Source organism: Macaca thibetana, chromosome 17 (genome assembly GCF_024542745.1).
Source record: "Macaca thibetana thibetana isolate TM-01 chromosome 17, ASM2454274v1, whole genome shotgun sequence".
In the NCBI taxonomy this organism is placed as follows: Eukaryota; Metazoa; Chordata; class Mammalia; order Primates; family Cercopithecidae; genus Macaca; species Macaca thibetana.
The window spans coordinates 26,092,416-26,120,194 of NC_065594.1; positions in this window are offsets into that span (position 1 = coordinate 26,092,416).

A 27,779-nucleotide genomic window follows, 5' to 3' on the forward strand; every position below is an offset into this window, starting at 1 on the left:
GACCGAATAAACATCTACAGAACTCTCCACCACAAATCAACAGAATATACATTCTTCTCAGCACCATGTCACACTGATTCTAAAAACTGACCACATAATTGGAAATAAAACACTCCTCAGCAAATGCAAAAGAACTGAAGTCATAACAAATAGTCTCTCAGACCACAGCACAATCAAATTAGAACTCAGGATTAAGAAACTCACTCAAAACCACACAACTACATGAAAACTGAACAATCTGCTCCTGAATGTCTACTGGGTAAATAACAAAATTCAGGCAGAAATAAAGATATTCTCTGAAACCAGTGAGAACACACACACAATGTACCAGAATCTCTGGGACACATTTAAAGTAGTGTTAGAGGGAAATTTATAGGACTAAATGCCCACAAGAGAAAGCAGGAAAGATCTAAAATCAAGAGCTTAACATCACAGTAAAAAGAACTAGGGAAGCAATAGCAAACAAATTCAAAAGCTAGCAGAAGACAAAAAATAAGATCAGAGCAGAACTGAAGGAGACAGAGACACAAAACACCCTTCAAAAAAAAATCAATGAATTTAGGAAATGGTTATTTGAAAAGATTAACAAAATAGACAGCTAGCCAGACTAATAAAGAAGAAAAGAGAGAAGAATCAAATAGATGCAATAAAAAATGATAAAAGGGTTATCACCACTGACCCCACAGAAATACAAACTACTCTCAGAGAACACAATACCTCTATGCAAATAAACTAGAAAATCTAGAATAAATGGATAAATTCCTGGACACATACACCCACCCAAGACTAAACCAGAAGAAGTCGAATCCCTGAATAGACAAATAACAAGTTCTGAAATTGAAGCAGTACTTAATAGCTTACGAGCCAAAAAAAAAAAAAAAAAAAAAGTCCAGGACCAGATGGATTCACAGCTGAATTCTACCAGAGGTAGAAAGAGGAACTGGTACCTTCCTTTGAAACTACTTCTGAAACTACTTCAATCAACAGAAAAAGAGGGAATCCTCCCTAACTCATTTTACGAGGCCAGCATCATCCTGATACCAAAACCTGGCAGAGACGTAACAAAAAAAGAAAAATTCAGGTCAATACCCCTGATGAACATCGATGTAAAAATCCTCAATAAAATACTGGCAAACCAAATCAAGCAGCACATCAAAAAACTTATCCACCACGATCAAGTCGGCTTCATCCCTGGGATGCAAGGCTGGTTCAACATATGCAAATCAATAAATGTAATCCGTCACATAAACAGAACCAATGACAAAAACCACATGATTATCTCAATAGATGCAGAAAAGGCCTTTGACAAAATTCAACATCATTTCATGCTGAAAACTGTCAATAAACTAGGTATTGATGGAATGTATCTCAAAATAATAAGAGCTATTTATGACAAACCCACAGCCAATATCACACTGAATGGACAAAAACTGGAAGCATTCCCTTTGAAAACCGGCACAAGACAAGGATGACCTCTCTCACTACTCCCTTTCCACACAGTAATGGACGTTCTGGCCAGAGCAATCAGGCAAGAGAAAGAAATAAAGGGTATTCAGTTAGCAAAAGAGGAAGTAAAATTGTCTCTGTTTGCAGATGACATGATTGTCTATTTAGCAAACCCCATTATCTCAGCCCAAAATTTCCTTAACTATACAGGAATAACTGACAAACAGCCAAATCATAAGTGAACTGCCATTCACAATTGCTACAAATAAAATGAAACACCTAGGAATCCAACTAACAAGGGATGTGAAAGACCTCTTCAAGGAGAACTACAAACCACTGATCAAGGAAATAAGAGAAGACACAAACAAATGGAAAAACATTCCATGTTCATGAATAGGAAGAATCAATATTGTGAAAATGGCCATACTGCCCAAAGTAATATATAGATTCAGTGCTATCCCCATCAGTCTACCATTGACTTTCTTCACAGAAATGGAGAAAACTACCATAAATTTCATATGGAACCAAAAAAGAGCCCGCATAGCCAAGACAATCCTAAGCAAAAAGAACAAAACTGGAGGCATCATGCTACCTGACTTCAAACTATACTACAAGGCTATGGTAACAAATACAGCATGGTACTGGTACCAAAACAGATATGTAGATCAATGGAAAAGAACAGAGGCCTCAGAAATAACGCCACACATCTACAATCATCTGATCTTTGACAAACCTGACAAAAACAAGCAATGGACAAAGGATTCCCTATTTAATAAATAGTGTTGGGAAAACTGGCTAGCCATATGCAGAAAGCTATAACTGAATCCCTTCTTTACACCTTATACAAAAATTAACTTAAGATGGATTGAAGAATTAAACATAAGTCCTAAAACCATAAAAACCCTGGAAGAAAATCTAGGCAATATGATTCAGGACATAGATATGGGCAAAAACTTCATGACTAAAACACCAAAAGCAATGGTAACAAAAGCCAAAATTGACAAATGGTATCTAATTAAAGAGCTTCTGCACAGCAAAAGAAACTATCAGAGTGAACACGAAACCTACAGAATTGGAGAAAATTTTTGCAATCTATTCATCTGACAAAGGGCTAATATCTAAACCCTACAAAGAACTCAAATTTACAAGAAAAAAAAAAAACCCTACTCCACCAAAAAGTGGATGAAGGATATGAACAGACACTTCTCAAAAGAAGACATTTATGCAGCCAACAAACATGAAAAAAAAGCTCATCATGATTGGTCAGAGAAATGCAAATCAAAACCACAATGAGATACCATCTCACACCAGTTAAAATGGCAATCATTAAAAAGTCAGGAAAAAACGGGTGCTGGAGAGGATGTGGAGAAATAGGAACACTTTTACACTGTTGGTGGGACTGTAAACTAGTTCAACGATTGTGTAAGACAATGTGGTGATTCCTCAAGGATCTAGAACTAGAAATACCATTTGACCCAGCTATCCTATTACTGGATATATACCCAAAACATTATAAATCATTCTACTATAAAGACACACGCACACTATGTTTATTGTGCCACTGTTCACAATAACAAAGACTTGGAACTAACCCAAATGCCCATCAATGATAGACTGGATAAAGGAAATGTGGCACATATACACCATGGAATACTATGCAGCCATAAAAAAGGATGAGTTCGTGTCCTTTGCAGGGACATGGATGTAGCTGGAAACCATTATTCTCAGCAAACTAACACAAGAACAAAAAACCAAACATTGCATGTTCTCACTCATAAGTGGGAGTTGAACGATGAGAATACATGGACACGGCAGTGGAGGCATCACACACCAGGGTCTGTCAGGGGGTGTAGGGATAGGAGAGGGATAGCATTAGCAGAAATACCTAATGTAGATGACGGGTTGATGGGTGCAGCAAACCACCATGGTACATGTATACCTATGCAACAAACCTGCACATTTTGCAAATGTACCCCAGAACTTATAGTTAAACAATGAAAAACATAGCCTAAAGGGAATTAACATTCAATCAGTGAGATTAATTTTATTCTGTTAAGAGTTTCTTATTGTAGAATATGACCTAATATGAAGTTCTATGTTCTAACTTTGACTCTGCCTCAAGCTTTGTGGCCTTGTACATACTACTCAACCTCCCTTATCCTGTATTTCCACAATTGTAAAATGAGGATTCACTTTTCTGAAGAGCTCCATTTCTCTCTGAAATTATTCTCCAGAGATGCTGTGAGTGTCTAGATGGGGCAGTTTAATTGATTTAAAGCGTTTCAAGCTAATTTAAGACCTCTACTTGTGACAGATTTACTCACCTTCCTAAAACAATGAACAAAATGAATGAAATACAGCCATATATCACTTAATGATGGGGATACATGCTGAGAAATACATCCTCAGATGATTTCTTCCTTGTGTGAACAATGGAGTAGACTTACACAAACCTAGATAGTACAGCCTACTACATACCTAGGCTATAAGGTTTGTTATTTACTTTTATTTATTCATTTATTTATTTATTTATTTATTGAGACAGAGTCTCACTCTGTCGCCCAGGCTGGAGTGCAGCAGTGAAATCTTGGCTGACTGCAACCTTCACCTTCCGAGTTCAAGCAATTCTCCTGCTTCAGCCTCCTGAGTAGCTGAGATTACAGGCACATGCCACCACACCTAGCTAATTTTTGTATTTTTAGTAGAGATGGGGTTTCACCATGTTGGTCAGGCTGGTTTCAAACTCTTGACCTCACGATCTGCTTACCTAGGTCTTGCAAAGTGCTGAGATTACAAACTTGAGCCACCACACCCAGCCTGTTATTTAGTTATTAATATTGAGTTGTTAATTATCAGTGGATTTTCCAGTCTGATGTAAGCTTATGCAGGGAGAACGAGTTCTTGTTACTTATACTAACAGTATTTCTTCTATTAAATAATAGAGTAGTGCATAGTGGTGCTAGGAGCTAGGTAAGTTGTTTGGGATTAAGAACATTTCAATGTTGAGCTTAAATGCTTTCTTAATTGATGGCTGCTTTTGGGCCAGCTATTGTTATGTAGTGTTTTACTCTCTATGGGGAGGTTATTTCCTAGTGTCTAAAGAACTGTCCCTTTTTAGACTAATCCCTATATAGCCAAGGTGTGTAGTAGGCTATACCATCTAGGTTTGTGTAAGTCCACTCTATGATGTGTATACAATGTCTAAGGTCCTAGGCTACACATCTGTACAGTATGTTACTGCCCTGAATATCTGTAAGCAACTGTAACACAATGGTATTTGGGTATCAAAACACATCTAAACATAGAAAATGTACAGTAAAAATACAGTATAAAAGACAAATGGCATACCTGTATAAGACAGTGATATGGCCTGGCTCTGTGTCCCCATCCAAATTTCATCTTAAATTGTAATCAAAATTGTAATCCCCACATGTTGGGGGAGGGACCTCATGGGAGGTGATTAGATCATGGAGGTGGTTCCCCCATGCTGTTCTCATCATAGTGAGTTCTCATGAGATTTGATGATTTTATAAGGGGCTTTTCTCTGCTTTGCTCTGCACTTCTGTCTCCTGCCACCATGTGAAGAAGGATGTGTTTGCTTCCCATTCTACCATAAATGTAAGTTTCCTGAGGCCTCCCCAGCCATACAGAACTGTGAGTCAATCAAACCTCTTTCAGTTATAAATTACTCAGTCTTGGGGTATTTCTTCATAGCAGCGTAAGAACAAACTAATACAGTAAATTGATACTGAGATAGTGGGGCACTGCTATGATACTCGAAAATGTGGAAGCAACTTTGGAACTGGGTAACAGGCAGAGGTTGGAACAGTTTGGAGGGCACAAAAGAAGACAGGAAAATATGGGAAAGTTTGGAACTTCCTAGAGACTCTTTGAATGGTTTTGACCAAAATGCTGATAGTGATATGGACAATGAAGAACAGGCTGAGATGGTATCAGATGGAGATGAGGAACTTTTTGGGAACTACAGTAAATGTGACTCTTCCTATGCTTTAGCAAAAAGATGGCATTTTGCCCCTGTTCTACATATCTGTAGCACTTTGAACTTGAGAGACTATTTAGGATATTTAGCAGAAGAAATTTTTAAGCAGCAAAGCATTTAAGAGATTACTTGGGGCTGGGCACAGTGGCTCACGCCTGTAATCCCAGCACTTTGGGAGGCCGAGGCGGATGGATCACGAGGTCAGGAGATCGAGACCATCCTGGCAAACACGGTGAAACCCCATCTCTACTAAAAATACAAAAAAATTAGCCAGGCATGGTGGTGGCCACCTGTAGTCCCAGCTCCTCGGGAGGCTGAGGCAGGAGAATGGCGTGAGCCCAGGAGGCGGAGGTTGCAGTGAGCCGAGATCACGCCACTGCACTCCAGCCTGGGCGACAGAGCAAGACTCTGTCTCAAAAAAAAAAAAAAAAAAAAAAAGAGGTTACTTGGATGCTCTTAAAAGCATTCAGTTTAATGCATTCACAAAGATATGAGCTGGAATTAAAACTTTTATTTGAAAGGGAAGCAGAGAATAAAAGTTTGGAAAACTTGCAGCCTGATGATTCAATATAAAAATCCATTTTCTGTGGAGAAATTCAAGCTTGCTGCAGAAGTTTGCATAAGTAATGAGGAACTGATTGTTAACCACCAAGACAAGAGGGAAAATGTCTCCAGGCATGTCAGAGACCTTCACAGAAGCCCCTCCCATCACAGGCCCAGATACCTAGAAGGGAAAAAAATGGTTTTGTTGGCTGGGCCCAGGGCCCCCTGCTGTGTGCAGCCGGGGACTTGTGCCCTGTGTCCCAGCCACTCCAGCCATGGCTAAAAGGGGCCAAAGTACAGATCAGGCTGTTGCTTCATAGGGTGCAAGCCCCAAGCCTTGGCAGTTCCCATGCAGTGTTGGTCCTACAGGTGCACCAAGTCAGGAATTGAGGATAGAGAACCTCCTCCTAGATTTCAGAGGATATATGGAAACACCTGAATGTCTAGGCAAAAGTTGCTGCAGGGGTGTCGCCTGCATGGAGAACCTCTATTAGGGCAGTGCAGAAGGGAAATATAGAATTGAAGCCCCCACACAGAGTCCCCACTCGGGCACTGCCTAGTGAAGCTTTGAGAAGAGGGCCACCACTCTCCAAGACCCAGAATTGTAGGTCCATTGACAGCTTGCATTGTGCACCTGAAAAAACTGCAGACACTCAATGCCCAGCCCATGAAAGCAGCTGGGAGTGGGGCTACACACTGCAAATTCACAGGCCCAGAGTTGCCCAAGGTCATAGGAGCCTACCTCTTGCATCAGTGTGACCTGAATATGAGACATGGAGTCAAAGAAGATTGTTTTGGAAATTTAAGGTTTAATGACTGCCCTATTGGATTTCAGACTTGCATGGGACTTGTAGCCCCTTTGTTTTGGCCAGTTTATCCCATTGGAGCAGGTGTATTTACCCAGTGCATCTACCCCCTATTCTATCTAGGAAGTAATTGACTTGCTTTTGATTTTGCAGGCTCATAGGCTGAAGGAACTTGCCTTGTCTCAGATAAGACTTGGGACTTGGACATTTAGGTTAATGCTGAAACGAGTTCAGACTTTGGAGAACTGTTGGAAAGGCACCATTATGTTTTAAAATGTGAGAAAGATGAGATTTGTGAGGCGCTAGGGGCAGAATGATATGATCTGGCTCTGAGTTCCCATCCAAATCTCATCTTGAGTTGTAATCCATATTGTAATCCCCACAAGTTGGGGTGGGGACCTCATAGGAGGTGATTAAATCATGGAGGTGGCTCCTCCATGCTGTTCTTGTGATAGTGAGTGAGTTCTCTTGAGATCTGATGGTTTTATAAGGAGCTTTTCCCCACTTCATTCAGCATTTCTCTCTCCTGCCACCATGTGAAGAAGAACATGTTTGTTTACCCTTCTGCCATAATTGTAAGTTTCCTGGGGCCTCCCAGGCCCTATAGGACTGTGAATCAATTAAGCTTCTTTCCTTTATAAATTATCTAGTCTCAGGTATTTCTTCATAGCAGCATGAAAATGGACTAATATAGACAGTTACTATGAATGGAGCTTGCAGGATTGGCAGTTGCTTTGGGTGAGTCAGTGAGTGAGTGGTGGATAAAGTGAAGGCCTAGTATTATTGGACACTACTGTAAATTTTATAAACACTGTACACTTAGATACACAAAATTTATAAAAAGTATTTTTCTTCAATAACTTTAGCTTACTGTAACTTTTTAAATAACTTTTTAATTTGTTAAGCCTATTTGGCTTTTGTAAAAATACTTACCCTAAAACACAAATACATTGTACAGTTGTACAAAAATGTCTTCTTTATATCTTTATTCTATACACATTTTTCTGTTTTTAAGTTTTATTTTTTTGCTCTTTAAATATTTTTATTAAGAGCCAGAACACAAACACTCATATTAGTCTAGGCCTACACAGGTCAGCATCATCAGTATCACTGTCTCTCACTTCCATATCTTATCCCAAAGGAAGGTTTTCAGGGGCAATAACATGCATGAGCTGCCATGTCCTATGATAACAATGCCTTCTTCTGAATACCTTCTGAAGGACCTGCCTGAGGCTATTTTACAATTAATACTTTCTATAAATAAGAGTATACTCTAAAATAAAAATAAGGTTTTATTTTCCCCAAGATGGCAGATTAAAAGCTTTCAGTATGCCTCAGCCACTTGGAAATAGCAACAGAGTACATAAAGTTCAACTATGTGAACTTTAATTCAAGAAGGAAAATAAGAAACCACCAGAATTGTGAAGGACACCCCAGATCCTGGAAAGGAGAATGCCAACAAACAGTCCCTGTGATGGTGTCCAGCTGATAAAAGTGAATGAAGCCCCAGTACATGAAAGAGGCAGAGAGCCTCCTTCTGTGACTCACCTTTCGACTGGGGATCTGAGCAACCCAGGCTGAGGGAGAGCACTTTGTTTCTTCTGAGCCCGCGAGCTAACTAGGGGAAAGGCTTAGAGACACTCCCAGAGCTAAGACTGAGAGCAGGAGGCCATTTTTAATCTGAGCATACAAAGTCAGCCATTCCTTAGCAACCTGGCATTGTTGCTGCCCAGGTATTTTTAGTCTTGGGCCAGAGATTGGGGAGTCTGCTCTGGTGTGGGCTATGGTCCTCCATGACCAGAACTGTGGAAAGTGCTTCAACAGTAGGTGCTAGAATTGTGCTCCCCTCTGTCACAAATCTAGGGCAAGAGGAGAGCTGCTACAGTTGCAGTTTCTCCTGGGTGGTGAGACTTGCAGCTAGGACCAGCTTGACAACCTGGAACTGATTTCTGTTTGTCATTGCTGGGTGCCCCACACAGCTTCCCTGAGATCATGGTATAACATGGCCCTCTCTGCTTCACAGCCAGGCAGAAATCCAAGCATTTGGAGCATCTGTTTGCCTCGATCAGTAGCCTTACCCACCATACCTTTCCTAGACATAGATCATGGTGCAGTGCGGTTTTCACACTTGCTCCAAGACCAGGCAGATCTGAAGTTATTTGAAACACCCACTTGCCTGGATCAACAGCTTTGACCTGCCCCACCATTCATGGACATAGATTGTGGTGCAACAGGGCCCTCTCTGCTCTAAGCCCAGGCAGATCTCCAGGCATTTGCAGCAACTGCTCACCTGGATCAGCAGCCTGAGCTGCTCCACTCTTTCTGTGCAGAGATCCTAGTACAAGAGGACCCTCTCGGCTTCACGCCCAGGCAGATCATCAGGCCTTCAGAGCACCCACTCACCTGGTTAAGCAGCCTGAGGCACACTACCCTTCCTGTGCAAGGATCCTGCTATCGGAGACCCTCTCTGGTATATGCCCAGGAATAACTCTAGGCATGGCATTCACAGCACCAACTTGCCTTGTTTAGCAGATTGCATCATCCTACACCTCCTCTACAGATCTTGCTACAGAGGGGCCCTCTTTGCTCCACATCCAGGCAGACATCCAGGCATCTAGAGCACCCACTCTCCTAGATTAGGAGTTTAGCCTGTCCCCTTCCTACCATCCATGTGTGGAGAACTTAAGGCCAAAGAGGTTTCCCAGCTCCATGCCTGGGCAAAAGACTGGGCCTTTGGTGGCAGCACTGGATTCTTCCTCAGTGTTGGTGCTTGTGCCTGCCATCAGCAGATCTGTAGGCAGATTTCTCCAGTCCAGAACCACTCATCCTGCCCCTATCTCCTGAGGCTGATCAGGGAGCTCAGACCACTGTGCATTTCACAAAATGGGCCATTGCCTGAGGCAAAAGAGAGCTTCTGCCAGTAAACAAGGATTAAGTAGTGTATTAGGCTATTCTTGAATTGCTATAAAGAAATATCTGAGACTGGATAACTTATATAGAAAAGATGTGTAATTGGCTCATGGTTCAGAGGAGGCCTTACAGAAAGCATAGTGTTGGCATCTGCACAGCTTCTAGAAAGGCTTCAGTGAGCTTACAATCCTGTCAGAAGGTGAAAGAGGTACAGGCATCTCACAAAGTGGGAACAAGATTAAGAGTGGGGCAGGAGGCACCAAAGAGTGTTTTTTATCTTTTTTGAGATGGAATTTCACTCTTGTCACCCAGGCTGGAGTGCAATGGTGCAATCTCAGCTCACTGCAACCTCCGCCTCCTGGGCTCAAGTGATTCTCCTGCCTCAGCCTCCCAAGTAGCTGGGATTACAGGCGCCCAGCACCACACCCAGCTAATTTTTGTATTTTTAGTAGAGACAGGGTTTCATCTTGTTGGTCAGGCTGGTCTCGAACTCCTGACTCTCAGGTGATCCACCTGCCTCAGGCTCCCAAAATGCTGGGTTTACAGGTGTGAGCCACCGTGCCTGGCCTACCACGCAGTTTCTAAACTACTCGCAAATAGTGAGTTCTTGTGGGAACAGCACCAAGCAAGGGGATGGTGCTAAATCATTCATGAGAAATCTACTCCCATGATCCAGTCACCTCCCGCCAGGCTCCACCTCCAACACTGGAGATTACATTTCAACATGAGATTTGCATGAAGACAAATATCCAAACTGTATCATTTCTCAACTGGCTCTGCAAATCTCATGTCATCACATTTTAAAATACAATCAAGCCTTCTCAATAATCCCCCAAAGTCTTCCTCAAAAACCCAAAGTGAAAAGTGTCATCTGAGAAAAGGTGAATTCCTTCCACCTATGAGCTGGTAAAATCAAGAACAAGTTATTTACATCCAAGATCCAATGGAGGTAGAGGCGTTGGGTAAACATTCCATTGCAAAAGGGAGAAATCAGCCAAAAGAAAGGGACTACCAGCCCCATGCAAGTCCAAAACTCAGCAAGGCAGTCACTAAATCTTAAATCTCTTAAATAGTCTCCTTTGAGTCTATGTCCTACATCCAAAGCACACTGATAGCAGCAGTAGGCTCCCAAGGCCTGGGGAAGCTCTGCTGCTGTGGCTTTGCAGGGTTTATCCCCTGAGGCTACTTTCATGAATTGGAATTGAGTGCCTGCAGCTTTTCCACACAGAGGGTGCAAGTGCCAGTGGATCTACCATTCTGGGGTCTGGAAGACGGTGGCCTACTTCCCACAACTCCACTAGGTAATGCTCCAGTGGAGACTGTGTAGGCCCTCCAACTCCACATTTCCCCTCCGTACTGCCCTAGTAGACGTTCTCTGTGAGGACTCTGGCCTTGCGGTGGACTTCTGCCTGGGCACTCAGGGTTTTGTATACATCCTCTAAAATCTAGGCAGAGGCTGCCAAGTCTCATACATTCCTGCACTCTTTACACCTGCAGGCTTAATACCAAATGCAAACTGCCAAGGCTTATGGCTTATATTCTCCAAAGAGGCGGCTGTACCTGGGTGCCTTTGAGCCAGGACTGGAGTGTCTAGGATATGGTGAGCAGTGTCATGAAGCTGCACACAGTAATGTGGCCCTGGGCCTGACTCCCAGAGCCATTCAGTCCTTCTAGGCCTCAGGGGTAACAATGGGAGGGGCAGCCTGGAAGATTTCTGAAATGGCTTCAAGGTCTTTTTCCCATTGTCTTGGCTATTAGCACTTGGGCCTTTTTCAGGTATACAAATCTCTCTAGCAAGTGATTGCTCCACTGCCTGCTTCAATTCCTCTCCTGAAAAAGCTTTATCTTTCTCTGCCACATGGCCATTCTGCAAATTTTACAAACTTATGCTCTGCTTCCCTTTGAAATACATATTCCAATTTTAAGTCATTTCTTCATTCCCACATCTGAGCATAAGCCCTTAGAAGCAGCCAGAACACTTCTTGAATGCTCTGTTGCTTAGAAATTTCTTCTGCCAGATACCCTAAATCATAATTCTGAAGTCCAAATTTCCACAGACCCTTAGGGCATGAACACAATCCAGCCAAGCTCTTTGCTAAGGCATAACATGTGTGACCTTTACTCCAGTTCCCAATAAGTTTCTCATTTCTTTCTATCTGAGACTTCCTCAGCCTAGACTTCATTGTCCATATCTCCATCAGCATTTTGGTCACAACAATTTAACCAGTCCCTAAGAAGTTCCAAACTTTCCCACATCTTCCTGTCTTTTTCTGAGCCCACCAAACTTCCAAACTCTGCCTGTTACCCAATTCCAAAGTTGCTTCCACATTTTTAGGTATCTTTATAGATATGCCCACTCCTGGCATCAATTTTCTGTATTAGACTGTTCTTGCACTACTATAAAGAAATACCTGAGACTGGGTAATTTATAAAGAAAAGTTTAATTGGCTCATGGTTCTACAAGCTTTACAGGAAGTGTGATGCTGAAACTGCCTATGCAAAATTTATAACTGAGGAAATTATGATGGTGAAGGAGATTAGACCTAACCAATTCCATCTTACTTCTAATCTTTAAGCTGTCTTTGCTCATTCCTGGGCACAGGCTGAACTAACCTTGGGAAAAAATTCAGTTTATGATTTGACTCTGAAACGAAATTGTAATACTCCTTTCCCAAAAAGACCCTCCTCACCTGGGGACTAGTCTGCCTTTGTCAGACTAACAAATTATCTACAAGATTAGAAATTACTACAGTTTAGGGGTCATGCAGCCTCTGGCTTCAAGAGTCTGAACCTCCCCAAACTGTTCCTGGGCATAACATCATTACTGTAGAACCTAAGACCAGTACTGATGATATGTTGCAGACCCTGCACAATGGATCAGTTTACACCACCCAGAGAGTAATCTGGCTCAACCAGTTCTGTGATCCCACCCAGGAACAGAAGACAGCAAGAAAACCTTACTTCAGTCCTTCTATGATTTCATCTCCAACCTGACCAATCAGCAGTCCCCACTTCCTGAACCCCTACCTGCCAAATTATCTTTAAAAACTCCAATCCTCTAATGCTCAGGGAGACTGACTTGAGTAATTATAAAACTCCAGTCTCCTGCATGGCCAGCTCTATGTGAATTATTCTTTCTCCATTGCAATTTCCCTGTCTTGATAAATCAACTCTGTCTAGGCAGTGGGTAATGTGTACCCATTGGGCAGTTATAGTGCTGGCATTTGCTTGGCTTCTGGGGAGGTATCAGGAAGCTTATAATTATGGTGGAAGACAAAGGGGAAGCAGGCGTCTCATATGTTGGGAGCAGGAACGAGAGAGAGAGTTTGGTGGGGGAGGTGACACACACTTTTGAAAGACCATATCTCACCAGAACTCATATCATGAGGAGAGCAAGCAAGTGGATGGTACAAAACCATTAATGAAAAATCCATCCCAACAATCCAATAACCTCCCATCAGGCCTAAACAGTGGGGATTACATCTCACCATGAAATTTGACAGGGACACATATTCAAAGTATATCAAGTATATACTAAGCCACATTGGCCGCAGCTGGCTCTTACGTATAATTGCCATCTATAAGCTTGTAAGTCAGACTACACAATGCAATATAAAATCTGCCAAAAGAAGTGCATAGGCCTATAGTAGCAAAACCAAAGGATCCCATGCAGCTTTCTCTACTGTCACACCGCTTAGAGAGGGGGGAAAAGAGAAAGAGAAAGAATAATAATGATATAGGGAAAGAAAGAAAAAGAAAAAATCCTAGTTGCATGAAAATAATTACAAAAATTAGAAATGCCAGCATCTCTAGATGAGAAGAAATCAGTGTAAAAATTTTGGAACCATGAAAAATATAAATGTAGTGGCACCATCAAAGAATTGCATTAGCTCTCTAGTAATTGTCCCTAACCAATGTGAAAACCAAAAATGATGGATAAATAATTTAAAGCATGGATTGCAAAGAATCTCAGTGAGATTCAAGACAAGCTTGACAACACAAATCCATTTCTAAAGCAATCCAGGAAATGAAGAAAGAGACAGACATCTTAAAAAGGAATCAATCAGAGATTTCAGAATTGAAAAACTCACTTAAGGAATTTCAAAATACAATTGAAAGCTTTTTCCATAGACTAGACTGAGCAGAAGAAATAATTTCAGAGTTTGGAGAGTAGTCTTTCAAACTAACCCAATCAGACAAAAATAAAGAAAATAGAATTTTTTTAAAATATGCAAATTCTTTGAGAAATACAGGATTATGTAAAATTCCTAAACCTACAAATTATTGGCATTCCTGAGAGGAGGAAAAGTAAACAACCCAAAAAAATATATTTGAAATGATTCAAGAAAGTTTCCCTAATCATGCTAGAGAGGTAGACATGCAGATACAAGAAATCCAAAGAATGCTGGTGAGATACTATACAAAATGAACACTACCAAGGTATATAGTCACCACACTGTCCAAAGTCAACACTAAAGAAAAGATCTTAAAAGCAGCTGGAGAAAAAGGACAGATCACATACAAAAGAAACATCATTAGGCTAACAGTGGATTTCAGCAGAAACCTTACAAGCCAGGAGGGACTGGGCACTTACTTTCAGCATTTTTAAAGAAAAAAATTCAGCTAAGAATTTTATATCCCACCAAATTAAGCAAAGGAGAAAAAAAATATTTTGCAGAGAAGCAAGTGCTATGGGAATTCATTACCACTAGGCCAGCCTTATAAGAGATTCTTAAGGGAGTTCTAAACATGGAAACAAAAGAACAATACTTGCTACCAAAAAAACACACTTAAGTACATAGCCTACAGACCCTATGAAGTAACCACAAAATAGAAACCATAAAGCAAGCAGCTAACACCTTCATGATAGGATCAAAATTTCACATATTAATATTAACCTTCAATGTAAATAGGCTAAACACCCCACTTAAAAGGCGGAGTGGCAAGTCAGATTGAAAAAAGAAAACCACCCATATCTCCTGCCCTCAAGAGACCCATCTCAAACATAAAAGCACCAATAGGCTCAAAGTAAAGGGTTGGAGAAAGTTCTATGACCCAAATGGAAACAAAAAAGAACAGGGGTCGTTATTCTTATATCAGATATAACAGACTTTAGCAACAGTAAAAAAGGACAAAGAACGGCATTGCATAATGAAAAAGCGTTCATCAAGAAGGCTTAACTATCCTAAATATATATGCACCTAACTTTAGAGCACCCATATGAATAATGACAGTACTTCTAGACCTAAAAAGTACTTAAACAGTCACACAATAATAGTGGAAAATTTCAACACCCCACTGACAGCATTAGACAGATCATTAAGGCAGGAAACTAACAAAGAAATTCTGTATATAAACTTGACACTTGATCCATTGGACCTAACAGAAAACTACAGAATAATCCACCCACCAACCACAGAATATATATTCTCCTCATCTGTACACAGAAAATACTCCAAGATCTATCAATGTTCAGCCAGAAAGCAAGTCTCAACAAATTTTTTAAAAAAGGAAATTATTCCTATCACACTCTCAGACCACAGTAGAGTAAAAATAGAAATCAATACTAAGAATATCCCTCAAAACCACACTGTTACACAGACCCCAGCACTTTGGGAGGCCAAGGTGGGCAGATCATGAGGTCAGGAGTTCAAGACCAGCCTGATCAACATAGTGAAACCCCATCTCCGCTAAAAATAAAAAAATTAGCTGGGCATGGTGGCGTGTACCTGTAAGCCCAACTACTCAGGAGGCTGAGGCAGGACAATCGCTTGAACCCAGAAGGCAGAGGTTGCAGTGAGCCAAGATTGCACCACTACACTCCAACCTGGGTGACAGAGCGAGACTCTGTCTAAAAAATAAATAAATAAGAAAGAAAAGAAAAGGAAAAAACAACTCGATCCTGAATGGCTTTCGGGTGTACAATGAAATCAAGGCAGAAATTTAAAAATTATTTGAAATAAATGAAAACAGAGATACAACACACCAAAGTCTCTGGGATGCAGCAAAAGCAGTGTTAAGAGGAAAGTTTATAGAGCTAAATGCCTACCCAAAATGTTAGAATGATCTCAAATTAATGCTCTAACTTCACATCTAGAGGAAATAGAAAAACAAGAACAAATTAATTAAAAAGCTAGCAGAAGAAAACGAATATGTAAAATCAGAGTGGAACACAATGAAATCGAGATTCAAAAATCCATACAAAGTATTAATAAAACCAAAAGTTGATTTTTGAAAGAACAAACAAGATCAATAGACCAGTAGCTATATTAACAAAGAAAAAGAGAAGATCCAAATAAGCCAAATCAGAAACAACAAAGGTGACATTACAACTGATCCCACAGAAATACAAAACATTCTCAGAAGCTATTATGAATACTTTTATGAACACAAACTAGAAAATCTAGGGGAAATAGATAAATTCCTGAAAACACACAATCTCCCAAACTAGAAAATCTAGAGGAAATAGATAAATTCCCAAAAACATACAATCTCCCAAGATTGAATCAGAAAGAAAGTAAAACACTGAACAGACTAATATGGAGTCTCAAAATTGAATCAGTAATAAAAATCCTACCAACCACAAAAATCCTTAGACCAAGTGGATTTTACACTCAAATTCTATCAAACATACAGACCTAGTACCAATTCTACTGAAACTATCCAACATATGGAGGTCATTCTATGAAACCAGCATCACCCTGATACTAAAACCTGGCAAAAACATACTGCAAAAAGAACAGGTGACATCTCTGATGAACATAAATGCAAAAATCCTCAACACAATACCAGCAAACCAAATGTAATAGCAAATCAAAAAGTTAATTCACATTCTAAACAAAAAGAGCAAAGCTGGAGGCATCATACTACATTTCTTCAAACTAAATTACAAGGCTACAGAACTAAAATAGCATGGGACTGGTACAAAAACAGATTAATGGAACAGAATAGAGAACCCAGAAATAAAGCTGCACACCTACAATCATCTGATCTTTGCAAAATCAACAATAACAAGCACTGGGAAAAGAACTATCTATTCATTAAATGGTGCTGGAATAACCAGCCAATCATATCCAAAAGATTAAAACTGAACCCCTACCTTTTACCCTCTATGGTAAAGATGGATTAAAGACTTAAATACAAAATCTCAATCTATAAAAAACCTAGAAGAAAACCAAAGAAATAGCATTCTGGCATTGACCCTGGCAAATATTTCATTATAAAGATTCCAAAAGAAATTGCAACAAACAACAAAAATTGACAAGTAAGACCTAATTAAACGAAAAAGCTTCTGCATGACAACAACAACAAAAAACTATCAACAGAGTAAACAGACAACTTACAGAATGAGAGAAAATGTTTACAAACTATGTGTATTAGTTTGTTTTCATGCTGCTGATAAAGACATACCTGAAACTGGAAACAAAAAGAGATTTAATTGGACTTACAGTTCCACATGGCTCAGAAGGCCTCAGAATCAAGGCAGGAGGTGAAAGGCACTTCTTACATGGTGGCAGCAAGAGAAGAATGAGGAAGAGGCAAAAGTGGAACCCCCTGATAAACCCATCAGATCTCGTGAGACTTACTCACTATCACACAAATAGCATGGTAAAGACCAGCTCCCATAACTCAATTACCTCCCCCCTGGGTCCCTCCCACAACACGTGAGAATTCTGGGAGACACAACTCAAATTGAGATTTCAGTGGGGACACAGCCAAACCGTATCATTCCACCCCCAGACCCTCCAAATCTCTCGTCCTCACATTTCAAAACCAATCATGGCTTCCTAACAGTCCCCCAAAGCCTTAATTCATTTCAGCATTAGTCTGTAGTTCAAAGTCTCATCTGAGACAAGGCAAGTCCCTTCTGCCTATGAGCCTGTAAAATCAAAAGCAAGCTAGTTATATCCTAGATACAATGGGGGTACAAGTATTGGATAAATACAGCCATTGCAAGTGGGAGAAATTGGCCAAAACAAAGGGGTTATGGGGCCCATGCAAGTCTGAAATCTAATAGGGCAGTCAAATTTTAAAGCTCCAAAATTATCTTCTTTGACTCCAGTTCTCACATCCAGGTTGCTCTAATGCAAAAGGTGGGTTCCCATGGTCTTGGGTAGCTCCGCCCCTGTGGCTTTTCAGGGTACAGACTGCCTCCTAGCTACTTTCACAGGCTGGCATGGAGTGGCTCTGGCTTTTCCAGGCACACAGTACAAGCTATTGGTGGATCTACCATTCTGAGGTCTGGAGGACGGTGGCCCTCTTCTCACAGCTCCACTAGGCAGTGCCCCAGTAGGGACTGTGTGTGGGGGCTCCAACCTCACATTTCCCTTCTGCACTGCCCTAGCAGAGGTTCTCCATGAGGGCGCACCCCTGAAGCAAATTTTGCCTGGGCATCCAGGCATTTCCATACATCTTCTGAAATCTAGGTGGAGGTTCTCAAGCCTCAATTCGTTACTTCTGTGCACTTGCAGGCTCAACACCACATGGAAACTGCCAAGGCTTGGGGCTTCCACCCTCTGAAGCCACAGCCTGAGCTCTATGTTGGCCTCTTTCAACCATGGCTAGAGCAGCTGGGGCACAGGGCACCAAGTCCCTAGGCTGCAAGCAGCATGGGGACGCTGGGTCCAGGCCCACGAAACCACTTTTTCCTCCTGGGCCTCTGGGCCGGTGATGAGATGGGCTGCTGTGAAGGTCTCTGACATGGCCTGGAGACTTTCCCCAGTGTCTTGAGGATTAACATTAGGCTTCTAACTATTTGTGCAAATTTCTGCAGCCAGCCGGAATTTCTCCTCAGAAAATGGGTTTTTCTTTTCTGCTGCATCGTCAGGCTGCAAATTCTGAACTGTTACGCTGTTTCTCTTTTAAATCGAATGCTTTTAACAGCACCTAAGTCACCTTTTGAATGCTTTGCTGCTTAGAAATTTCTTCTGTCAGATACCCTAAATAATCTCTCCCAAGTTCGAAGTTCCACATATCTCCAGGGCAGGGGCAAAATGCTGCTAGTCTCTTTGCTAAAACATAACAAGAGTCACCCTTGCTCCAGTTCCCAACAAGTTCCTCATCTCCATCTGAGACCACCTCAGCCTGGACCTCGTTGTTCATATCACTATCAGCATTTTTGTCAAAGCCATTCAACAAGTCTGTAGGAGGTTCCAAAGTTTCCCACATTTTCCTATCTTCTTCTGAACCCTCCAAACTGTTCCAGCCCCTGCCTGTTACCCAGTTCCAAAGTTGCTCCCACATTTTGGGATATCTTTTCAGCAATGTCCTGTTCTACTGGTACCAATTTACTATATTAGTTTGTTTTCACACTGCTGATAAAGACATACCTGCAACTGGGAACAAAAACAGGTTTAATTGAACTCATAGTTCCATGTGGCTGGGGAGGCCTCAGAATCATGGTAGGAGGTGAAAGGCACTCCTTACATGATGGCAGCAAGAGAAAAATGAGGAGGAAGCAAAAGTGGAGACCTCTGATAAACCCAGCAGGTCTTGTGCGACTTATTCACTATCACGAGAATAGCATGGGAAAGACCAGTCCCTATGATTCAATTACCTCCCCCTGGGTCCCTCCCACAACATGTCAGAATTCTGGGAGATACAATTCAAGTTGAGAATTTGGTGGGGACACAGCCAAACCATAATCAGCATCTGACAAAGATCTAATATCCAGAATCTATAAGGAAATTAAACTAATCAACAAGCCAAAAATAAACAACTCTATTAAAAATGAGTAAAGGACATAAACATACTTCTCAAAAGACATATGTATGGTCAACAAAAATATGAAGAAAATGCTCCATATCACTAATCATCCAGGAAATGCAAATCAAAACCACAATAAGACACCGTCTCATGCTAGTGAGAATGGCTGTCATTAAGAAGTCAAAAAATAACATATGCTGACAAGGTTGCAGAGCAAAGGGAACACTTATATACTGCTAGTGAGAATGTAAATTAGTTCAGCCAGTATGGAAAGCAGTTTGGTGATTTCTCAAAGAACTTAAAATAGAACTGCCATTTGACCCAGCAATCCCATTACCAGGTCAATCCCATTACTGGGTCAATCCCAATCCCATTACCCAAATGAATGTAAATCATTCTACCACAAAGGCACATGCACATGTATGTTCATCACAGGACTATTTACAATAGCAAAGACATGGAATCAACCTAGACGGCCATCAAGGGTGAACTAAAGAAAATATGGTACATATATACTATGGAATACTATGCAGCCATGAAGAAGAATTAGATTATGTTATTTGCAGGAACACGGATGTAGCTGAAGGCCATTATTCTAAGCAAATTAACCCAAAGAGAAAACCAAATAACACATGTTCTCACTTATAAGTGGGAGCTAAATATTGAGTATACATGGACACAAAGAAGAGAACAATAGACACTAGAGCATTTTGCAGGGAGGAAGGTGGGAAGAGGCTGAGGATTGAAAAACTACCAATTGGATATTATACTGATTACCTGGGTGACAAAATTATCTGTACACCAAACCAACATGACATGCAATTTGCTCATGTAACAAACCTGCAAATGTACCCCTTGGATTTAAAATGAAAATGGGAAAGAACAAAAAATTCCATTTATAATAACTCAAAAATAATTAGAAATATTTTTAAATTTATAATTAGAAACAAAAGAAGTTTAAGATTTGTCCACTTTAAAGTTAAAATTTTTTGGAAAAAAAAACAGACAATCTAAATAGAAGGACAGCTAATATTCAAAGATAACAAACTTAATTTTGATAAGATCACAATATTCTTCAAAGAGATCTGCAGATTCAATGCAATTTTTGTTACAATTCCAGCTGTCTTTTTACAGAAATTGGCCAGCTGACCCTACAATTTATAGGTAAATGCAAAAGAAATCAAATAACCAAATAAATATCGAAACCAAAAACATTTTTTAAAAAGTTAATTTACCATGACCAAGTAGGCTTCATTTCTGGGATGCAAGATGTAGTTCAACATACACAAATCAATAAATGTGATTCACTACATAAACAGAATTAAAACCAAAGACCCAACTTCATGACAAAATCCCTCAAGAATATAGACATCAAAGGAACATATCTCAAAATAATAAGAGCCATCTATGACAAACCCACAGCTAACATCATACTGAACCAGAAAAAAATGGAAGCATTCTCCTTGAGAACTGTGACAAGACAAGGTTCCCCACTCTTACCACTCCTATTCAACATAGTAGTGGAAGTGCTAGCCAGAGAAATCAAGCAAAAGATAGAAATAAAAGGCATCGAAATAGGGAAAAGTCAAACAAGCCCTCTTCAAAAAGTCAAACTGATCTCTCTTCATGTATTCTTAAAAGTTAAAAACACATCAAATACATAATCAAGCCTCTACACTTTTAGATATTTACCAAGAGAAAAAAAAAAGCATACTTTTATACAAAGATCTACAGACAAAATTACTTCAATAAAAGTAGGTATACTTGTAATAGTCAAAAACTGGAAATGACCCAAATGGCTATCAATAAGTAAATGGATAAAAGGAAAAGGTGGCATATCTATACAACGGAATACTAACCATTAACAAAAAAGAATAACTATTAATAGATGCAACAACATGGATGAATCTCAGAATAATTATGCTGAGTGAAAAAAGCAGACAAAAAGAGTAAATATTGTTTGATTCCATTTATATAAAACTCAAGAGAAAGTAAATCAGTGTATAGTGGATCAGTAGATACCTGGAGAGAGCTGACGTGGGGAGGAGACAGAGACAAGGATCACACAGGGCTAGGAGGAAATCTTGGGGCATGATGGATCCATTTACTATCTTGACCATAAAGAAGGTTCCATAGGTGTGTATACATGTTGAAACATCAAATACTATACCTTAAATATATGTAATTTAAGTCAATTATACCTCAACAAAAAGACTACTTTGTATGTCATTCTAGTCTGTGTTCCAAAGTGGAAATATACCTTGAAGCTAAATACACTCTTTCAAGATGGCCTCATTAGATACAGAAATAAATGTCCAATTATACCTTCCTTTTAGAGATAACACATGTAGCATGTTTGAAATACATTATCTTTGGAAAGAGTGTTCAAATATATGCTTTGTTCCTAGAAGTCTTTGGAAGGTGAAGTAATTATTTTTGCCCCTATTACTTCAGGTACAAGTACTCAAAGGAGATCACTGCTGTGACTTACTCTCAATTAGCTGAAAGTGTCATTGGTGAATTAATAAGATTCCACATAGTTTAATTAAATTACCAACCTCAGGAGCACACTGAGGGTAAGAATTACAGTGTGGAACTTGCCACCTGCGCCCTTGAAGGGCCAGGGGCCAATTGGCCCCTCCAGGAGAAAGGAGTTGTTTTACACTCAATAAAACCATCCTGGACTATTCTGGAGGAATGTCGAGAAGTCACAGATCACACGACTAAAATTAGTAACTAAACAGTATATAAACCATTTGTATGCACAAACTTGTAGAGAAAATTTTTTTATATAATTTCAATGAAAACCTGTCCCTGCCAAGCTGATAGTGTCCAGCCCTCTATGGTCATGTGTGTCCAGGGCCTTCATTTATTTATCTATTCCAGAAGAAAAGAGTTGAAAGGTGACTGAAATTTAAGACAACTAGGGAGACCTTTAGTTCATTTGTTATACCTCATTATAATTATTTGTTAAATTATTATCTTCCTCTAAAATGAAACTTGATTGAGGAATGGGCTACATTTATGTTTTATTCAGGCTAAAAACCTAGGGCTTGGCATAGTGTGGAATAATAATATCTAACACTTGAGTAGCATTCACAGCATTTATGAACTTTTCCAAGGGCTCTTTATGTATTAATGTAATTTCTCCTAATCACACCACAAGGTTGATATTAATACCGTTTTACAGATAAGAAAACCAAGGCACAAAGAATTAAATAACTAATTAATGAAGAAGTGTTTGCCACATCCACTAGGTGGCAAACACAGTGGAGATATTGGGTATGTCAAGGTGGCACACTACTTTAGTTGAGAAGATTCTAATGTGGTGGTCTCTGCCCTAGCAGGTTTAAAAGCCTAGTGTTGCTGGGTACAGTGCCTCATACCTATAACTCCAGCATTTTGGGAGGCTGAGGAAGGAGGATGGCTTGAGGCCAGGAGTTCAACGCTGTAGTAAGCTATGAAAGCGCCACTGCAATCCAGTCTGGATGAAAGAGTGAGGCCTCGTCTCTTTAAAAAAAAAAAAATAGCTGTGGGAGCATCCTCAGGGTATGGACCACAGCTTGTTCAGTCATATTCCCAGCAGAGGAGGAATGGTGTATGTGTCCAAAATATTTTGTTAAAGTAGAAAGATCCACATCAAAAAGGGGGAAATACTAAATCTGAGGTTCAGTTTAAAGACAGTATAAATAGGAAAGAGTGAAAACACAAGTTGTAAAGGGAAAATAATGAGAAGGCAAAATAGAGTATCCCAGAAATTACTGTTGCTTTTGAGGAAAAAATACATTCACAGAATGAACTGAACTCCTTCTCACCATGAAAATGACATATGCCACCCTCAGGAGCCAGTGAACAACTAGGGGTAGGGAGAAAAGTTCCTTTGATAATCAGATTAAATGATACTTTGGGGTTCGGGGAAGTTGTTCATTATTTTTTTGGTGCTCCTCCAAAGAGATGTAGTCATTCTGAGTAACAAATGAGAATCTGCCACACTTATGTGCACATGCATACAAACACACACACACACATACACATATGTCAGTGCTGTTAGTAGGATCTGATTTCAGTGACAGGAAAAGGGATGGGGAGTTGGTGCAGACACATCCAATAATGTCCAGGCTCAGAGAGTCTTTGTGCATTCCTTGGCACCAATACCTAGTGATCTCCCATTGGCCAAAACTACAGAAACCAATAAGATGTGGGTGCTGAGGCACAGGTTGCAGCAGAGGTGTCAGTAGTAGCAATAAAAGCAGTAATTGGCTGTACTGCCTTAGGGGAGGATTATCTTCTCCTGGGACTTGGGGTGGGGGCAGAAAAAACTAATATGGCAAATGTTAGGGATTAGATTGAATGCATCAGGAGAAATAGAAGGAGACATTGAACTTCATCTTATAGTTCTGGGGATTTAATGGTAAGGAAAATACCATGACCAATTTGTTTTGTCTTAGAAAGAATACAGTAGAGAAGATAGATTTTTATATCTATATTGTAGAAATCTGCTCTAAAAGATTTCTCACCAGTTTTTTCTAATATTTTTGCTAATTTCCCCAGATTATTAATACTTATTCCAATTCCACATTGTCTTGTCCATAAGAAAACACCTTAGACTGGACAATTTATAGAGGAAAAAAATTTATTTATTATAGTTCTGGATGCAGGGAAGTACAAGGTCAAGGCACTGAAATTAGTGTCTGGTGAGGGCTGCTCTCTGATTCCAGAATGGTGCCTTCTTGCTGTATCCTTACATGGAGGAAGGTGGAAGGGCAAGAGTGCATATCCTTCAATCTTGAGTCCTTTTACAGAAGTGCTAATCCCACTCATGAGGGTTGTACTTGTCCATTCTCACATTGTTATAAAGAAATACCTAAGACTGGGCAATTTAAAGAAAAGAGGTTTAATTCGTTCTGCGGGCAGTACAGGAAGCATGGTGCTGGCATCTGCTCAGCTTCTGAGGCAGCCTCAGGAAGCTTACAATCATGGCAGAAGGTGAAGGGGTAGCAGGCATGTCACATGACCAGAGCAGAAGCAAGAGAGTGAGAGGGGAGATGCTACATGCTTGTAAACAACCAGATCTCACAAGAACTCACTCACTATCATGAGGATAGTACCAAGGGGGATGGTGCTAACCATTCATGAGAAAACTGCCCCCATAATCCAGTCACTTCCCACCAGGCCCCACCTCCCACCAGGTCCCACCTCCCACCTTGTGGATTACATTTTAATATAAGATTTGTACAAAGAACAGAAACAAATTTACAAGAAAAGAAATAACCTCATCAAAAAGTGGGTGACAGATAAAAACAGACACTTCTCAAAAGAAGACATTTAAGCAGCCAACAGACATATGAAAAAATGCTCATTATCACTGGTCATCAGAGAAAGGCAAATCAAAACCACAATGGGATACCATCCAACACCAGTTAGAATGGCGATCATTTAAGTCAGGAAACAACAGGTGCTGGAGAGGATGTGGAGAAATAGGAACACTTTTACACTGGTGGTGGGACCGTAACCTAGTTCAACCATTGCGGAAGACAGTGTGGTGATTCCTCAAGGATCTAGAACTAGAAATACCATTTGACCCAGCCATCCCATTACTGAGTATATACCCAAAGGATTATAAATCATGCTGCTATAAAGACACATGCACACATATGTTTATTGTGGCACTATTCACAATAGCAAAGACTTGGAACCAACCCAAATGTCCATCAATGATAGACTGGATTAAGAAAATGTGGTACATGATAGGAACAGCTCCAGTCTCCAGCTCCCAGCGCCAGCAACACAGAAGACAGGTGATTTCTGCATTTTCAACTGAGGTACCAGGTTCATCTCACTAGGGAGTGTCGGACAATTGGTGCTGGTCAGCTGCTGTAGCCCGACCAGCGAGAGATGAAGCAGGGCGACGCATCACCTCACCTGGGAAGCGCAAGGGGAAAGGGAATACCTTTTCCTAGCCAAAGGTACTGAGACACACAACACCTGGAAAATCAGGTAACTCCCACCCAAATACTGTGCTTTACCAAGGGTCTCAGCAAACGGCACACCAGGAGATTATAATCCCACACCTGGCCGGGAGGGTTCCACACTCGCGCAGCATCCCTCACTGCTGACACAGCAGTCTGCGATCTAACGGAAAGGCAGCAGCGAGGCTGGGGGAGGGGCACCCACCATTGCTGAGGCTTAAGTAGGTAAACAAAGTCACTGAGAATCTCGAACTGGGTGGAGCCCACAGCGGCTCAAGGAGGCCTGCCTGTCTCTGTAGACTCCACCTCTGGGGACAGGGCACAGCTAAACAAACAAACAAACAAAAAGCAGCAGAAACCTCTGCAGACGCAAACGACCCTGTCTGACAGCTTTGAAGAGAGCAGTGGATCTCCCAACATGGAGGTTGAGATCTGAGAACGGACAGACTGCCTGCTCAAGTGGGTCCCTGACCCCTGAGTAGCCTAACTGGGAGACATCCCCCACTAGGGGCAGACCAACACCCCACACCTCACATGGTGGGGTACACCCCTGAGACAAAGCTTCCAAAGCAAGAATCAGACAGGTACACTTGCTGTTCAGCAATATTCTATGCTGATACCCAAGCAAACAGGGTCTGGGATGGACCTCAAGCAATCTCCAGTAGACCTACAGCTGAGGGTCCTGACTGTTAGAAGGAAAAATAACAAACAGGAAGGACACCCACACCAAAACCCCATCAGTATGTCACCATCATCAAAGACCAAAGGCAGATAAAACCACAAAGATGGGGAAAAAGCAGGGCAGAAAAGCTGGAAATTCAAAAAATAAGAGCGCATCTCCCCCGGCAAAGGAGCGCAGCTCATCGCCAGCAACGGATCAAAGCTGGATGGAGAATGACTTTGACAAGTTGGAAGAAGAAGGCTTCAGTCTATCAAACTTCTCAGAGCTAAAGGAGGAATTACGTACCCAGTGAAAAGAAACTAAAAATCTTGAAAAAAGAATGGAAGAATGTATAACTAGAATAATCAATGCAGAGAAGGCCATAAATGAACTGACAGAGATAAAAACCATGACATGAGAAATACATGACAAATGCACAAGCTTCAGTAACCGACTCGATCAACTGGAAGAAAGAGTGTCAGCGACTGAGGATCAAATGAATGAAATGAAGCAAGAAGAGAAGTCTAAAGAAAAAAGAGTATAAAGAAATGAACAAAGCCTTCAAGAAGTATGGGATTATGTGAAAAGACCAAATCTACATCTGATTGGGGTGCCTGAAAGTGAGGGGGAAAATAGAAACAAATTGGAAAACACTCTTCAGGATATCATTCAGGAGAACTTCCCCAACCTAGTAAGGCAGGCCAACATTCAAATTCAGGAAATACGGAGAATGCCACAAAGATACTCCTTGAGAAGAGCAACTCCAAGACACATAATTGTCAGATTCACCAAAGTTGAAATGAAGGAAAAAATGTTAAGGGCAGCCAGAGAGAAAGGTCGGGTTACACACAAAGGGAAGTCCATCAGACTAACCGCAGATCTCTCAGGAGAAACTCTACAAGCCAGAAGAGAGTGGGGGCCAATATTCAACATTCTTAAAGAAAAGAATTTTAAACCCAGAATTTCATATCCAGCCAAATTAAGTTTCATAAGTGAAGGAGAAATAACATCCTTTACAGATAAGCAAATGCTTAGAGATTATGTCACCACAGACCTGACTTACAGGAGACCCTGAAGGAAGCACTAAAGATGGAAAGGAACAACCAGTACCAGCCATTGCAAAAACATGCCAAAATGTAAAGACCATTGATGCTAGGAAGAAACTGCATCCACTAACGAGCAAAATAACCAGTTAATATCATAATGACAGGATGAAGTTCACACATAATAATATTAACCTTAAATGTAAATGGACTAATTGGTCCAATTAAAAGACACAGACTGGCAAACTGGATAAAGAGTCAAGACCCATCAGTCTGCTGTATTCAGGAGACTCATCTCACATGCAGAGACACACATAGGCTCAAAATAAAGGGATGGAGGAAGATCTACCAAGCAAATGGAGAACAAAAAAAAGCAGGGGTTGCAATATTAGTCTCTGATAAAACAGACTTTAAACCATCGAAGATCAAAAGAGACAAAGAAGGCCATTACATAATGGTAAAGGAATCAATTCAACAAGAAGAGCTAACTGTCCTAAATATATATGCACCCAATACAGGAGCACCCAGATTCATAAAGCAAGTCCTTATAGACTTACAAAGAGACTTAGACTCCCATACAATAATAATGGGAGACTTCAACACCCCACTGTCAACATTAGACAGATCAACGAGACAGAAAGTTAACAAGGAATTGAACTCATCTCTGCACCAAGTGGACCTAATAGACATCTACAG